Source organism: Vipera berus (genome assembly GCF_964194415.1).
Source record: "Vipera berus genome assembly, chromosome: 4".
NCBI lineage: Eukaryota > Metazoa > Chordata > Lepidosauria > Squamata > Viperidae > Vipera > Vipera berus.
This window is the reverse complement of record NC_138206.1, coordinates 19,808,167-19,823,897: the sequence shown is the minus strand read 5'-3', so window position 1 is coordinate 19,823,897 and position 15,731 is coordinate 19,808,167.

The window sequence follows — 15,731 nt, the reverse complement described above, 5'->3', positions numbered from 1 at the left end:
CTAGAGGTTTTTAAGAAGAGACTGGACAGCCATTTGCCTGAAATGGTATAAGGTTTCCTGCCTGAGCAGGGGGTTGGACTAGATGACCTCCAAGGTCCCTTCCAAATTATTATTATTATTATTATTATTATTATTATTATTATTATTGTTATTATTATTATTATTGTTATTGTTATTATTATTATTACTGGTCTGTGCAGAAAAGTCTATGTTTAAACCAGGCAGAGGGAGAACTCCTGGGCTGCTAGGTCAGAGACACCTTGGAGACAAGACTGCAACATCACAGAGTCTTTAGCAGCAATGTCTAACTTATTATGGCTGCAGGCTTTGAAATTTCTCATAAGCAAATGACAGCTGCATTAACCTTAGATCACAGAGCCCTTTGTAGGAAATATTTTTGAGATGTTTTTATGTTCTATTATTTTTATAATGAAATACAGTCCCTTAGGGGAAAAAAAACCACAGAAATCCTGAACAGTAGGTTGAGCTAAGAGATACTACCAGCTCAGAGGCACCCAATGCGTTTCTGTGACAGAGTACAGCCTTGAACATTGGTTATCCTCATTCCAGTCTGTAAGTTATCCACCATACTACAATGGTTCTCTGTCTTTGTTCGTTATTAAGAGAAATGACAAACAAGAAATATACCCCTTTTATTTGGAGGCAGTTTGTAAAAAAAAAGCAACATATTTTTTGCAAGGGACAGGGCATTTGGGGTTTTGTTATTAGCAGGACAGCCAAGTTAGCTCAGAATGTTGACTTAAAGAGAGGAAGTAGAAAGGGAAAGAGAATGAAGCAGCGTGGCATATCCTAAAAATGGGGGTGGGGGAGGAATTAATTGGCTAGAATCTGTAGACAAGTTGACCCCAAATGCTTCACTGTAGGTAGTACTTGGTTCCTCAGAACACAATATGGTTCTCTAATAGAAGAGAATATCTGTAGCTCAGGGCTGAATGGCCTATTTATATGTAGTAGTTTGCCCTGCCAGTTTTGGAGGGTATGGATTCATCCTTGATAGTTCCTTCATTAGACTGTTTTCATCCTGTTTGTTTTGTGTTGATCCCCACTTACATGAGTGTTGGGTGCTAGGAGTGGGGAATAGGATCTTCTCTTTTTGTTCCCTTCATAGTTTTAAAATCATCTCTTTTGAAATGAAAATGGTGACAATTCTTTAATTTCACAACATATAAATTGATTTAACCATAGTTTCAATTGGGAAAATATGACCAAGCCAACTCCAAACATGCCAGGGAGTTTCTAGAAGCCTAGCACTCTGACAAACCAGCCATCAATAGACACATAGACATTAACAACATCTACAGACTATGCAAAAGAGACTATCACCCAGCTCAAAAAGCAACAAAAAAACCCAAGCATCTCTCCACCAGCAATCAACACCCAGATCGGCATAGATTAATTCCAAGGTCAACATGAGACCAACAATCAACTAAACAATACCCCAATCAATAAAGTGCCAAAGAAGCCAACAGCAAACAGCCCAATCAAAGAATCTCAACGCTGACAGGCAAGCTACCAGAATATAAACTGATAGCAAACTGCACTCCTTACCAGCACTGACAATGTTACCTAGTTTGGGTAGTGAAACATCTACAAGAAAACAAGCAAGCTCAGAGAGCACTAAGGACCCCTCATGCCAACCCTGAGCCACAAATATTCTCCTTTATTACCCTCTCTTTTGTATTCAAGAGGACTAGAGTCCATCCTTGCTCAGAACCCCATGCTCATATTGATAATGTTACCTAATTGGGGTGATGAAATGTCTGGAAGCAAACAACCAAACTCAGAGCACCAAGAATCCACACAAATGTTGACAGAATAGAATAGAATTCTTTATTGGCCAAGTGTGGAATTTGTCGTTGGTGTATAAGCTCTCAGTGCACATACATGTAATAGTGATAAATCTTGATCATAAACAACATAAAAATGCATTCATCATAAAATAAAATACACTTCATCATAAATCATAAGATGCAACACTTAGTGATAGTCATAGGATACTATCTTAAACAAACAACATAAATCATACTAGGATACTAAATAAAACAATATGAATTGCAAGATGCAAGCAACAAAGTTATTATAGTCATAAGAAGATAAAGATAGGTAATAGGAAAGATGAGGAAAATAATACTAATACAGCTTTACTAAATAGTTGGACAATGTTGTAGGAATTAGTTGTTAAGCAGAGTGACGCGTGGGGGGAAAACTGTCTTTATGTCTAGTTATTTTGGTGTGCAATGTCCTATAGCATCGTCTTGATGGAAGAAGTTGAAACAATTTATATACAGGATGTGAGGGGTCTGTAGATATTTTCACAGCCCTCTTTCTGGCTTGTGCAATATACAAGTCCTCAGTGGAAGGCAGGCTGATAGTATTTTTTTTCCTGCAGTTCTAACTATCCATTGAAGCCTGTGTCTGCCTTGTTTGGTTGCAGTGCCAATTAATGCATTGCATTAATTAAATACACTCTTAATTCAGTTTAAAAGCAACAGAGCCTAGCTCTGAGACCTCCCAAAAGGATATCTGCAATATAGTGGACTTTGTAATCTGCAGCTAGTTTTTGTGGTTTCTGACTGAAGCTGAATTTTAATAAATAAACTATAAGCATAAGGTTGTTGAGATAGGATAGGATGAGAATGGATGATGGGAATTAAAATAGGGAAATGATTGCCCTAATCCTAGCCATCTTGATTTTTTTTTGTTTCTACCATGAACTGCTATGAACTCTTGCCTTTATTGTTATTATTCCAGACATGAATTTTCAGTTAGAGCCACATCTATTTCTCTTTCTCTCAAGCCACACACATTCCCACCAAACTATTAGCAAAAACCGCATGTGGCATGCATACTGCGAGGAACATCTGAACGACCTACTGTTTGCAATAATTTGAATAGCGAGAAGAATTCTGTATGAGATTCTACCTTGGAGACTGTTCCTCAACTTGGTGCCTGTTTCTCCATTTGTGTAGAAATTGGATTTTGGTATTTCCTAACTTCCATGAAACGGATGTAAAAGAGAGCAAAAATGAGAATACCTTGTTTTGTCAAGATCAGGTTGAAGGGGGTAGGGGGTGAATATGAAGTAGTCAACTGGATAGAAAATCTGGTCCAGTCTTCTTCTAATAGCAATCTTCAGCTAATTTGAACAGTGTGAAAGGAATTTCAATACATGATAATAAAAATGATCACAAACTAATTGCTGGAAATCAAAAAGAACACACAATTATAATGAGTTGCTGAAAATCTGGCATTTCTAGATAGGCTACGAAAAATAAATCTTTAATACATTGGGTGGTTCTCATACGTTACTAAAACATAATACAGTTTCCTTTGGCTTGTTATGCTAAACCCCAGCTATGGCTGATTCAATAAACTATTATTCAAAATTATGGTTACAATAATATGAACCCAGTCAATCCATCTGCATTATTTCTGGCAAACCAATAAGCTAAACAGTACCAAGGTAGAAGAAGACCAAACTACATGAAGACAATATTCAGATGGGTTATGATAAATCATGAATATCAGATGCTAATGAGTCACATTATGGTTTTATCTAGTGTCCTAGATAATGCAAGACATACAACATCCTAAGGCAGGGATGTCCTGCCTTGGCAACTATTAATTTGTGGACTTCAACTCCCAGAATTCCTCAGCCAGCTATTTTAGTTTGCAACCTCCAATATGCATTTTGCTTTGTAAGCCATTTGTGTATGCTTTATGAAGCCAATCTAAATCTGAAGCTTATTTATTTCTAATATTTATTACATTTATGTTGCCACCTATCTTAAACAACTTTGGGTTGTTGTGAAATTTGAGTTCACAAATTTCTCTGACAATAGATCCTTATGTAGTGAAAAGGCACCACTTGTGCATAAAAGAGATATCAGCTTTGGGAAACTGCCTAAAATTTTAGGTTAAAAAGAATTCTAAAGGGAACCGTGTTCATGATAGTATCAACAAAAGTAACGTTATTTGCAAAACACTGAAAGAGTTATGCAAAACCTCTTTCTAAGGATTGTAGTTAGCAAATCTCACACAGATATCCTACATCTTATATTTTTTCTTCTTTTTCATCCTACATTCAATAGCTGCTGAACATGCTTGGTTCTCATTGTAGCATTTTAAGAATATTTGGCTTTCTGAGTGGGTGCAAAACTGCCTTTCTCTTTCTCTATGGTCTCACTTGGGTGCCAATCCTACTAGCATTCATCTCTTGAATTGATTGCTAGAAGGAGAGCTGATGTTTCCCTGGGCTTTTTAAAAGGACTTAGATCTAAAGGAGCTATATTCAGAGTCCTTTGGAAGGATGCTTTGATAAACTTTATAGAGATAAGGAAATGGAATGTAAAAAACTCTGTTCTCTTAGAAGCAGCAGTGGTGAATTTCCAGATGTTATATCTTGCTGCTGAGTAGTTTTTAATGAAGACAGGGAAGTCTGACAGCTCATTAGATACACAGGCTTCTTCTTTTTGCCAAGTTTGAATTATTCACAGGTGTACAGGCTTTATATTTGGGGGGGGGTGTCTCATGAAAAATTAAAAGAAATATAGTCCCTTCCAGCAACCCCCACAGGTCTACCATTAATACACAGGTTAGATCAGTTAAAATATAAGTAACCTATCTGATGACAAAAGCATCCATCTCATCAGTGTTCATGGAACCAATAAGCCCAGGTCAGAAACACATTGTCTAATTTATTTTCCTTATGCCTAGATCAGCATAAGTATTTTTAATGGCATTAATGACTAGATATTTTATCAGCCCTGAAAAAAAGCTCCTAAAAATGCTCATCATGCTTCAAAACTCTCTTTACTCAGATTCTTTTATATGGAAGAAAAACTGGATGTTAACATGTTAGAAAGACATCTTCAATAGCATTGAGTCTTCAGTATTTTAAAACCAATTGACCACAAGGGACTCAATGTTACTCCATTGGTTGCAACCAGTTGACCGACTGGCTTGTCAGTTGAACCTGACATCATGGGTTGAGAGAGATCAAAGTCCAAAGACATCCAGCCAACATTCATGGCTAAGGGAGCATAGAATTCATAGTGATGAAGACTTTTCCTTCATCAACAGTTTCCTTGTTTCTAATGCCTTAACCATTAGATTCTCAATTAGAATAGAACTGGAAGGGACCTTAGAGGTCTTCTAGTCCAGCCCCCTGCTTAAGCAGGAGACCCTATATCATTTCAGAGAAGTGGCTATCCAATCTCTTCTTAAAAACCTCGAGTGATGAAGCACCCACAACATCTGAAGGCAAGCTGTTCCACTGGTTGATTGTCCACACTGTTAGGAAGTTTCTCCTTAATTCCAGGTTGCTTCTCTCCTTGATTAGTTTCCATCCACTGTTTCTTGTCTTGCCTTCTGGTGCTTTGGAAAATAAATTGACCCCCTCCTCCTTGTGGCAGCCTCTCAAATACTGGAATACTACTATCCTGTCCCCCTTAATCCTTCTTTTCTCTAGACTGGCCATTCCCAAATCCTGCAGCCGTTCTTCATATGCTTTAGTCTCCAGCCTTTAATCATCTAAGCATTCTCTCACTATTTTTTTTTAAAAAAATATTGACTCTTTTCTTCATCAGATTGTATCAAATAATGAAAAGAAAAAATACAACCCACTGTTTGCCATACAAAATATGGGACACTGGCCATAACAAACTATATCTAGTAGATACTTTCACTTACTCATCAAAGCATATGCTATGAACCAAACTCCAGACAGGGAGTAATCAAACCAAGCACTTCAACTATGATCACAGTGGCAGTGCCTAGAGCAGCTCACAATATGTGCTGTGAGCAAATACGCCTATTTTCTGGATTTTCACTATAGTATATACCGAACCATACACTAAATAAGTAAGCAGATACAAACTGTGTGAATTCAGCCATAAAGAGAGAGTCTCCTTAGCTAAAGAACTTTGATCCTGGGTTAGGGACAAATTTTGAACAAGCAGTGGACAACAGAATGGGCAAGATGGAGAAGACCACTACCTCAGACTTATAACTGCATATAGAGAAGGCTACATTTGAGAGTTTGCAGGATTTTATAGACACAGAGCTGGGGAATGCTGAACTTTAAGACATTGATTTAAATTAGTCAGGATAACCTTTAAATGTAATTAAAGGACATGGTATATTGAATTTGCATAGTTCTTTGTGAACTATGGAATCCAAATAGAACAAAGCATGCTGCTTTAAATACGTGGTTCGGAATAGGAACTGGTTGTGCTTGAGGATAATTCTATTGGCTTTGAATATAAATGTATTCTTGCATAAAGGCAACATTTATTTTATGTGTAAAAGGCTGCTTCTTCCCCAGAATAGACAGTCCCCTTAATTTTATCTCTAGATGAGGTTGAGGAGTAGTCAATGACTGTAAAGCTAATGGATAGATTATTTTATTTCTGCCTTTGGCCGCTTCTTGCTGATGCCTTCAAAAATTATAATGCTATTTTCATCATTCTGGCAGGCCTACGTATCAGTTTAAAGAGTTGTAAATCCTTTAAAACTGACCAGGCAGCAAGCACATCAGCAATGTTTCCCCCTCCAATGACTTTCCTGCAGCTTGTTTTTCATCTGTCAATCATTCTTTGGTGGGGACAATGCATTAAACGTAGGACAATTATAACAATTATATCTTTTCACTTGTGTGCATTCAAGTTACCCAATCTCGACTGCACACATTTGGACAACTGGTACCCCAACCCCAGCATTTTTCTCCAATTCAGTTATTATCCAAGTCTACTGTATACATATAGCTAGTGGCTCTGGTGTGCATATCTCTTTTGTGACTTTGGAGGAAGTTATATAAGTATATTAAAATCAAACTTTTAATAAAAAATTAGAATGTACTAGTCATTTACACAGCATTTCTTGATGACAGAAATTAGCAAATATGAAGGCAGGCTTTAGTAGTAGAAAGCATTCCACTGAGTAAAGCAAGCAGAAAGTTACTGCTCTTACTGTTATATCAATATAATATTATATTATATTGTTGTATTATGGTTCACCATGGTTTGATGAATCAGCTATAATGCCCTGAATTACACATAACATTAAGCATAAACCATGGAATGGCTAGGATAAGCTATGGCAAGGGGTGAGTTACTCTTAGTCTGTGAACTGAATACATTTATAATCCAAATTTTGACCAGAACTTCTGTTGCTAAGCAAGGTGGCTGTTGAGTGGTATGTGACTGGTTTTACAACAGTTTTGGCCACTGTTGTTAAGAAAATCACTACATTTGTTAAGTGACTCATGTGGTCGTTAAGTGAACCTGGCTTATCCCATTGTCTTTGTTGGAAGCTGGCTGGGAAGGTTGCAAAGGGCAATTACGTGACCCAGGGACACTGCAGCCATCATAAATACATGCCAGTTGCCAAGCACCTGAATTTTGATCACAAAATTCACAACGGTTGTAAGTGCAAGGACCAGTCATGATTCACTTTTTCAGTGCCACTGTAACTTGGAACAATCACTAAACAAACGGTTGGTAAATAGAGGTTCACCTGTATACCCAATAATTCCTTTTGGAGCCCCAGGTTTTAGTGGCTTGTTCCTACTATGCATTAAAGATTCTTATTTAGCCACACCATGTTATGTGTTTGGAAGCCTTTTGGTAAACAAGAGTATAGAGCAGGGGTCTTCAGACTTGGCCCTTTTATGACTTGTGGACTTCAACTCCCAGAATTCCTCAGACAGGCATGCCTGGCTGAGGAATTCTGTGAGTTGAAGTCCACAAGTCATAAAAGGGCCAGGTTTGAAGACCCCTGGTATAGTCTAGCCAAGCCTGCCCAATTCTAAATCAAAGAGCAGGAAGTTCTGATGAGGCTGAGAAGGCTGAGGAATTCTGGGAACTGAAGTCCACACTCTTAAAGTTGCCAAGGTTGAGAACACACTGCCGTATGCTGTCTTAGGTTATCTGGACTAGACTGGAACCTGAAACTTTTGGAGTAAACCTGAACTGGCAGTTCATTTCTCTGGATTCTTTACAAAATAGTTCTCATGTCTCAAAGTCTAGCTAGAAAGGTTTGCAACATGCTTTTTTACAGAAAGGCGTATTCTTGCTGCTCAAAAGTCTCACGCATTTTCTTTATTTTATTTTTTTATTTTTTATTTATTTTAATCCCATTTATATCCCGCCCTTCTCCGAAGACTCAGGGCGGCTTACAATCTAAAGCTCAATGTGCTTAGCACTACAATTTACCACAACTGAATTCACAATCCAATTTTTATTTATTCAGCTTGTTGAATAGTGCAGTTTTCACAACCTTATGTTACAAATTGGGGGGGGGGAATCATGGCCTGGAGAATATACACCTTTCTCAGTGTGATGTCTGTGCATTTTTAATAGTTTGTTGAGATCTGCCATAATTCTTTTCCTAATCATCAGATGCCTTTACTTCTCGGTTATACTCAACATCCTGAGTACTTAAGTTTAGGAAGATAAACTGTATTATTTATTTATTTATTTATTTATTTATTTATTTATTTAGATTTATATACCGCCCCTCTCCGAAGGGACTCGGGGCGGTGTACAGGGCAATTAAAACGCTATAAACAACACACAATGTATAAAAATTAAAATGAGATTATATCAAATAGCCCTAAACAATAAACACATTCTAAAATTTAAAATTTTTAAAAGATTACTACAGTATCTTTTCTGATTATTTGCAATGCATTGGCTTGTCCTGTTGATTGATTGATTAATTGAGTACATTGACCAGCAGACCAGTTTTTTGTCTTCTAACCCTCAAAAAAGAGATTCCTTAGATCTTCTTCATTTCCAGTCACCAAAGTGATATTTCCAGTCAGTGCTTTTTTTGTAAAAGAAAAAGGTGCCGGAACTCACACATGTCATACAACCCGCCTTGCCTACCCTACAAGGTTCTATCCAAAAAAGGTGCCGGAACTCCATTCTGGGCGTTCTATGAGAAAAAAAGCCCTGTTTCCAGTATATCTGAGGTTGTTAAAAATCTATCCCAGCAATTTTATCTCCAATTTATATTATTTCTAGTTCACCATTTCTCAAGATATTTTCCACATATAAATTAAATGAACATGGTGATGGTACAGTAGTCCTCAACTTATGACCGCAACTGAGCCCAAAATTTATGTTGCTAAGTGAGAAATTTGCTAAGTGAGTTTTGCCTCATTTTACAACTTTTCTTGCCACATTTGTCGCAGTGAATCACTGCAGTTGTTAAATTAGTCACATGCTTATTAAGTGAATCTGGTTTTCCCATTGTCTTTGCTTGTCAGTAGATTGCAAAAACGTGACTCCTGGACACTGCAACCATCATAAATGTGAGTCAGTTGTCAAGCATCTGAATGTAAATCACATGGCTATGGGGCTGCTGCAATGGTCATAACTGTGAAAAGCAGTCATAAGTCACTTTTTTCAGTGCTGCTATAACTTTGAATGGTCACTAAGTGAACTGTTGCAAGTTGAGGACTACTTGTATACAACTTGGATGCTTCTTTCCCGAATTTGAATCATATTCCATTTGAATTCTTGCTTCTAGAACATCATATAAATTCTTCAGTAGACAGATAAGACAGTCCAGTACACTGATGTCATGGTTCCAACTAACGAAACACTACAAAGAACTGTCAGGCATTGTTTATCCCAAAAAGTCTTTAACAGTGAAAACAAAGCGTCGGCACAGCATGGTGGATGCCAAGATCTGAATTCCCCTCCCTTCAGCAAACATTGGATGTTTTTGCTTTGACAACTCATATATTTAAATCTGCTGTTGTCTACTCAGAGACCTATGTATAGTCAATATAGCGTAAATACGTGACTTTTTGGACTTCTTCTTTTTTCATTGTCCATTGGATGCTATCAATGGGATCCTGTAGGCCTCTGCTGCTTCTTAATTTAGTTTTTCCATCTGACAGTTCTGTATACAGCTTAGTGTCTGTGTGGTTTATACGCTTTGGGATGTGATAGCATTCTTCAAATACCAGACAGAACACCATGCACAAAAAGGTCAAGTTTTGTTTTTGTGCAGGGCACAACATAAGGGATTTGAGTTACAATTAGACAAGTGCCAACTAAATACAGGTAGCCCTTGACTAACAATCATTTGTTTAGCAACTTTTCAAAGTTACCACAGCCCTGAAAAAAGTGACTTTCAACCAGCCCCTGCACTTAATGATGTTGCAGTATTCCCACGTTATGTGATGAAAATTCAGGCGCTTCGCAACTGGCCTCTATTTACGACAGTTGCAGTGTCCCGGGGTCAAGTGATCGCCATTTGCAACCTTTCCAGCTGGCTTCTGACAAGCAAAGTCAACGGGGGAAGCTGGATTTGCTTAACAACCACAGGATTCATTTAACAACTGCAGTAATTCACTTGACAACCATGGCAATGGGTCATAGACTTTGGTGTGACTCATTTAACAATCACTTTGCTAAGCAACAGAAATTCTAGTCCCAATTGTGTTTGTAAATCAAGGACTACCTGTATTAGATAAAAATGTCAGATGACTCAAAACTACATCTTAGGATAGAACATATGGCAGGGAAGGGATATACCAGCCCTTCATTAGACCATCACAGAAGAAATTAAAAAAAATAATTCTGTATTGCTTCAAAGTGCAAGATATAGAAGGCCTTAACATATAAGGAAGAAAATTCTGACTAAAAGTTAGTAACATTTTTTTAACAGCAAGGGCAATTAACAATGGCTTTAACAATTACCTAGAGTGACGAGGACTCTCATTCCTTTAGTGTGTTCAAGCAGAGGTTAGGCAGCCATGGGGGGGAGGGGAGGTGTGTGTGTGTGTGTGTGTGTGTGTGTGTGTGTGTTTCTGTGCACCAGTTGCATTTAGTGAGCAAAACGGCTCTTTCCAAATTTATGAGTTTCCAACTCATGGTCTTTCTGTTTGAAGAGCTACCCAATCCAAGGTCAGTTTCAAGGTCAAACTAAGAATAACACTGGGACCTTTAAATTGTTCTGTGAAAGTACAGTAGCTATTTAGATGGAAAGGGTGCAGCTTTACCTGGATTAGTGAGATGAATTATATTTTCATTTAAATTGTAATAATTCATTATACCTTATCTGTCTTTAAGCAGTCACCTATAGCTGTTTAGGTGGATGATCTTTCAACACTTCTCTGCCCCAAAAGAGGGGGAAAAAGCTTTGGCTGATACAGTTTGAAAGAGGTTAGTGAAACAAAAGGGTGGTACTCTGCTTATTTTTTTGATTGCGAACCTTTTGCCCAATAGGATCACCAAATACTTTATATGAATGGAGAAAAAAAGCTTCTTCTGTCCTGCAATCCAGTTAGAGCAGATAATTCTAGGTCTTCTTGATTTAAGGAGGGCAAAATGAGAGAAACTGGACCTTAGAGATTCTTCCCACTAATTTACAAAATTAATTGGATTTATTTAAGCTTTATGGTCTGACATTATGAATTTTTTTAAAAAAATGCATGAGTGCATGTATAATCTTTGAGAGTTATTTTTAAAGCTCAATTTAGGATTGATTCTTTCTGCACTAAGATAATAAAAACAATTCTTGTACCACATTTGTCAGAGAATATTCACCCCATGCATATGCACACGAATTCTTATTTTCAGTCCCTTATTTTTTATGTTTATTTAACAGCTGGGGTGTTATATAATGTTAATATGCATGTGAAATTACTGAAACTAAATGTGGGAAGATCCAGGACAAATAAAAAAGTACTTTACAGAAGGTGTAAATTGAAGAATTTACTGCCATCTGAAGTGGTGATGGCTATCAAAGGAATTCATGGTAAATATTACTATCAATGCTGACTACTTTTCAGGGCTGATTACTAACTTTTAAGCAGCCTCAAGCACAGATACCAGAGACAATTAATATCAATTTCAATAATCATTTGAAATTGACATATTCAACTAAACAGGTCTTTGGTCTAATATCCCAAGTCTATCCTTACATGACTCCGTGTGTTCTCATGCAGTAAACTTTATGTTTTCTAGAATTCTGAAATCTACTAAATAGGGCTGAAAGCCAGGATGTGCAAAAACATAATGAAAAGGATAACTTTAAACACAAAGTGTAATGGCTTGTAGACTAGCTTTGGGGAACAGGAGAATGAACTACAACAAAAACAACAATTAGATAAGAGAAATCTGAGTCCAAAGCAGAAATGTAAATTGAGAAAACATTTCAGACTTGACTCTTTCAAGTTCCTTGCAGGGAGAGGGAGGTGCTTTCAGCCATGCAAGATGCTGTGAATGTAACCCTTAATAAAAGTAGTTTTAGTAATCATAACTTTGGTTTCCTTCTTTGGTTTACCTCAAACAGCTGACACAAGATTAGCCCAAGAATTTCTGATCACCAATCATAATATTCTCTGTAATTGCTATATAAATTATGAGAAGACAGACTTGGCATACTCCAGGCTTAATCAAAACATGCCTTCTATCAGGATCCAGGAAGTTTATGTTCTCCATCATGGCATCTGTCCCTGGAATGAGCTTCACCCTGAGATCCATGAGACTCCCATCCTCATGGCATTCAGGAGGTTCTCAAAGACCCAACTATTCTCCAAGGCCTTGAGCTACAATAGATGGAATCCCTCGCTGGATATTAGGAATATAGTTTTGTGTCCTTTGCTAGATTCATCATCTTGTTCCCCCCTCTTTTCTAGAGTAGTTCTTGTTTTATTTATTTTTGTTCTTACTGTATTGGTTTTATTTTGTTTATTGTATTGTGAATTGCCCAAGGTTGTTCTGGAGTTGAATAGTGCCAAATCAATTCAATAAATAAATTCTATTTTTGTCAGCAACCATTAATGGCTTAGTGATGGCTCAGTGGTTAAAGATGCTGAGTTTGTCAGCTGGAAGGCTGGCAGTCCAGGTTCAAGACCTGACCATACGCAATGGGATGAGCTCCCATTCCTTGCCCCAAATCCTGCCCACCTAGCAGTTCAAAACCATGCAAATGCTAGTAGATTAATATGTACCACCTCAGAGGGAAGGTGACACTGTTCCATGAACCTTTGATATATTGCCATGCTGGCCACGTGACCATGGAAAATGTCTTTGGACAATGCTGGCTCCCTCGGCTAAGAAACCGAGCCTTAGAGTTAGACATGACAGGGAAACTTTTACCTTTATCTTTACTGGAACCAAACTTTTTATTATTGCAACTATTAAGATGCACAGAGAACTTCAAAAACATGTTGATCTGCTACAATACGGGTGTCAAACTCGCTGCGTCATGTGACGTGTTGCAACGTATCGTGACTTTTTTTGTATTGCCGTAGCTGGGGTGGGCCCAGTTTCCATATGATGCAACTAGCCTGTGGGTGGCAGTTTGACACCTCTGTGTTACAAGATGCCCTCATATTTACATTGTACATCTGATTAGGTAGCAGGGGGAGCAGGAATAGGACTATTATGTCCAAGTTGCAAAATCCAAGGAACAACAACATAGCGTTCAGTAGTCACCTGGATCTTAAAATGTATCATGCACAAGAAAGATGCAACCTGGCAGAAAGGAGTAGATTATTTTTTCTCAACTAGAAGATTGTTGGCTCCCACTTTTATTAGCTTTGTTTTCCTTCTGTTATATGTTCTTAGCATAGTGTGACAGATTTTAGCTTGATTCAGCAAGATAGCAGCTGTTTGGACCATCACACCTAATATGCTTGTTGAAAGTTATCCCAAGCCAGAGATAAGCTCATGATCTCCCTTCAGTCAACAAGGTATCAAGCTAAGATGTGGAAAAGTGACTCCCAGTTGAAAGCTATGGTGAGCTAGATGTCACTTTTGCAATGGGATAGTGTAATGACAGAGATCAGTGTGGGATATAAGATCCTGGCTGCCAAATCTTCTCCAGATTAAAGAGAGATCATTGAAATAGCCCACAGTTGCTCTTCACTAGTAAACCACAGGAATCACTGTTAGCAGTTTGCAGCTGGGAGTTGAGGGAGTAATCATCTTTGCTCACATCTTTGCTCAACCTAGCCTTTTTAAAGGAAATTAAGCTTGACTGAGCCTCAATTCGTAATCACTTAGGATTTGCAGCATTTCTCCCCCACTACGTTAGAGGGATTAAAACTTTTCAAAATGATAAGTTATACTGTGTTTGGTAAGTGAGTTGCCTTCTTCTGAAATTTTTTAAAAATACCAATGTTTTTGGAAAATGTAACTTTCTGGATTAAGCAGCAAAGGGTGCTTAGAGTATGGTTTTTAGAATGTTTTAATAATATTACAGGCTTAAGTGGACTTGGAATTATAATTTCAATTTATTGGAAGAATTTCTCGCATAAGAAATGACATTGTTTACCATTTTACTAGCTATAAGAAGATAGTGGGAGTATAAAGTTATATCCTAGAGGGAGGGAGAGAGAGAGAGAGAGAGAAAGAAAGAAAGAGAGAAAGAGAGAGAAGAGAGAGAGAGAAGGACGGACTCTATCAGCTGTTTGATGGAAAACTATGAATGAAAAATTTATGACAAATGGTCTTTGAGACTCAGAAATGATGGATAGATATGAGGAATGGAAGAAGAATAAGATATCCTGGATAAGGTTGAAGTTAAACATAACGTAGATATTGGTGTGGAAAGGAATGAGAAGAATGCAGAAGAGGATCTATTGGACTTTCAAAGGAAACAGGATGATACTTCAATGCTGAAAGGAGTTATACAACTATTACACCAGAAAAAAGAGATGGACTTTTTTTTTACGGGATATACAAAAGAGATCTGTTAAAGCTTTGAAGGACTTTCTAAGAAGTGACAAAATATGACAACTTTATCTTACTAAATTTACAAAACTGAATTTCTAAAGTTCTGAAAGATCTTTTGGAATAGAATAAAAAAGATGACAAAAAATCAAGCTGTGGGACTCTTTGAATGGGCTAAGAATTAAGATTGGTAAAAAAAAGGTAGGAAAACGATAGATTGGCTTCTTCAATCAAGGTTCAGATAGTTCATTTAGTTGTATCTGACAAATCTTACTGAATTTGTTTTGCTGATATTGAATTAATGACAAGGATTTTGTATTTTGTTTGTAGTTAAGAGATGGATGTACCTTTTCTGAAGAAAGCCAAAAGTCAACATCCCCACAGTTTTCTTTTAAACTTCCCCCCCCCACACGTTTTGATCTCCTCCCTGCAATTTTTCCTTTTATATTGATTATTTTTAAAAAATTGATAAAGTCAATTTTTAAAAAGAGATGTTATAGGGGATGAGAAGAGCATACATTGTAATTTAAGAGCTGATCAATTTACTAAAATTGTGTGTACTGGAAGGTTGGCAGTTCAAGACCCAAGCACCATGTGACACTGTTACAGGATGAACTCCCATTATTTTCCCCAGCCCCTGCCCACCTAGCATTTCAAAAGCATGCAAATGCAAGTAAATAAGTAAGTGCCACTTCAGTGGGAAGGTTACAGCATTCTGTGCACCTTTGGCCTATAGCCATGCTGGCCACACGGCCACGAAAACATATTCGGATAATGCTGGCTCCCTCAGCTGGAAAACCGAGATGAGCACTGCGCCCTAGAGTCCGACATGACTGACCAGGGGAAACCTTTTTATACTTTAGTTCAGGGCTTTTTTTCTCATAGAACGCTCAGAACGGAGTTCCGGCACCTTTTTTGGATGGAACCTTGTAGGGTAGGCAAGGCGGGTTGTATGACATGTGTGAGTTCCGGCACCTTTTTCTTTTACAACAAAAGCACTGCTTTAGTTTG